Consider the following 2,794-nt stretch of genomic DNA (forward strand, 5'->3'; position numbering starts at 1 on the left):
GGTTCCAGCCAACTGTGCGCCAGCAAAGAGAACGCGGGAAAATTGAATTGAATTCAACAAGCCCCCCATTGCACTCTTCATGGGAGGAGTGAGAGGGTACAGGAATAGCGTGAGGGGTGAGAGGGAGAGAAATGAAAGTGTGTCACGTGACAGGGTCAGAAGGAGAGAAAGAGAGAGAGAGAAAGAGAGTAACTTTATTTATAACCAACAGCGGTTCAGACTACCCGACTACAGGTCGTCTCCATTAAAGCTAAACTCTGCTCTAGCGGCAGACGACTATCTTTTCACGGCGCCATTGCCAGCGAAGCAAACAGATACTAAGCCATTCTTTGGTTAATTAAATACGCTTTCAACATTTCCCGCCTGGGCTGGTTCTTGTGTCGTTACATGGTGGAGAGTCGCCAGATGTCCGGCACCCAACCTTGTCGATAACGCCAGACTGCTTCCTTGGCCGGCCTTGAGCGAGCAAAACTGCGCTTTTCGCTGTTCATCCTAACGCCCTCCAGTACTCTCACACACGAACGCCCGCAAGCAGCAACATTCTGAAGATAAAATAATTGTTGACTCAAAGAATACAAAAAGCTACAAAGTATAAAGCGTTGGTCCTCACTGCTGGAACCGTAAAACAAGGTGCAAAAAAAAATAGTCGTGACCAATGCACCACTTCCTCCGTGTGTTTTTTTTTTTTTTCATTATTCGCAACCTGACTTCTCGGTTGATATATCAGCGACCGACGTCTTTTCGACTGCGGCACTTAAAGGAGCCATGAAGAGAAAATACAACTTCGTTTACTTTGAAAGAACTATGATTCAGTATCTCACTCAACTCCATTACAGCCACAAGAGATGTTTTTTAACGAAAAAAAGCAAGAAGTATTTAAAAACTTTCATATTTTGCGCCACAGTGACGTGTTATGAGCAAGAATGACGTCATACGGGCCAACAATAAAACAATTTTTAGTGCGTTAACTACATGTTAGCATTCAAGTGATGCGGTCAAATGGAACTAGAGGCCCCATTATACAGACGTCCAGTCATGTTTCGTCGCGACAGGTCAGTTAGGCGGCCGCCAATCGCACAAACAAGGTTCCGTGACGTCATAGAAAAGTTGCGGAAAATTGGCTAGGGGGTCGCGACTGCTTCACACGTTTTCTTCCATATCTCCGTTATTTGTTCGAAGATTGCGATGATATTGGTATATTTGTTATCGGGACTAAGCAGTCTTTCTAATAAACCCAACTTGTATTTTGTCTTCATGGCCCCTTTAAACTATTCGTTTGTCTCTGCCTATGTTACGATAACGTTAGCCAGGATGCCTGCTTTGTGCGAGGCAAGGCACCGACACTCACGCAAATTGGATGTTACTAACAGAACCCGTGATGAGCATGACATCTTTCACCATAGAAATGATGCCCAGAACCACCATATTATAGAAAATGGCGCTGATGCCTGGGCTGCAAAAATGGCGCAGCGTGCCTATAAGATGGGGAATTTTTCAAGCGACATGTTCCTGGCGGATATCAATTTGAAGCGAAAATTATTGCTCGTTTAAGCAGCTATGGTAGCTATGCAGTATTTTAGGGCAATCCTACATCCAGAACAATAAATTTTCCCAGGAAAAGCTATTCCGCCAAAAATGTATTTCAATGTGAAAAACATCCGATATATTACTACTTTATCACAGCCATTAGTCATCAGCGTGACGCGGCTGGCAGGCCTTCTTGCAATATTTCATTTCTTTCGTGCAGCTTAGGTTAGGTTAGTTTAGCTTAGGTTAGGTTAGGAACAGCCTTCGCTGGCCATGTACGACGACCAAACCGCTCGTGAATTTGGTCTTCAAGCACAAACTTGTGGGACTTCACTCATCTTGTCGAGTATCTTTATCGTGAGCCCCGAACACTACAATACCTTAAAATGGGAGGAGCAACATGACAGCTGCAATAAACTTTACATCCCGAGTACTTGGTCGTTGTAGGAAGATAACAGCATAGCTCGCTATCCCGCAAGCACTCCCGATGGGCAGGAAACAATCATCGCCCTTGTCGCCATCTTCGTCGATGCGAAATATTGACCACAAAGTTAAATGTCAACAATAAAAAATTAGAAGTGGCTTAGCTCGGCTACGCCAGGATATACGTAGCGTGAGCTAAGGCTCAGCTGGTTATTCTTAGCTTTCCTTGTTGTCCAGGATTATATTGATTATCATGTTTACTGCTGCTTCAATGACACACACGCGGTATGCGCATTATGTGACACATGTATATTTATCAAGAGGCTCCGGAGCAGCGCCAGCAATCGCCGCACAGCTAAGCTGGCTCCACAGACGCACGCCGGTGTTGCTGCGACGCACGAGCCATCGGTTGCACACCCGGCCACCCCTCGCATGATCATCAAGTGGACCGGGCCGCCACGTGCGGAACGGAGGTCGGCGAAGACGCTGGGTGCGTGGGATGTGTGAGAGACGCCGGGCGGCGAGCAACGTTCTGTGCGCCGTGTGACGTCACTGCCTCTCGCGCATGCGCAGCACGGCTCCTAAAGAGCCACGCGAAACTGCTCAACCACGGCCAGTGTAGCTCACGCTACAAAATTGTTACCTTCACCCATGTCGGTGCGCAAACAGCCGAAACATCGTCACTGTCGACGTCTCGCTCAAAAATATTTTTGGCACTAATTTCCTGTCCAAGTCAAAATCCACTAACAAACAACTATTTGTGGCCATCCGCAAATTTCTTGAATTGTTCCTCTGAGTAAACCTTGATCTCATTAAATTTTTAATGCGAGTTCGCTCATAACGG

This window comes from Haemaphysalis longicornis, unplaced genomic scaffold (assembly GCF_048455015.1).
Source record: "Haemaphysalis longicornis isolate Haplotype H1 unplaced genomic scaffold, Haemaphysalis longicornis Haplotype H1 scaffold_12, whole genome shotgun sequence".
Lineage (NCBI taxonomy): Eukaryota > Metazoa > Arthropoda > Arachnida > Ixodida > Ixodidae > Haemaphysalis > Haemaphysalis longicornis.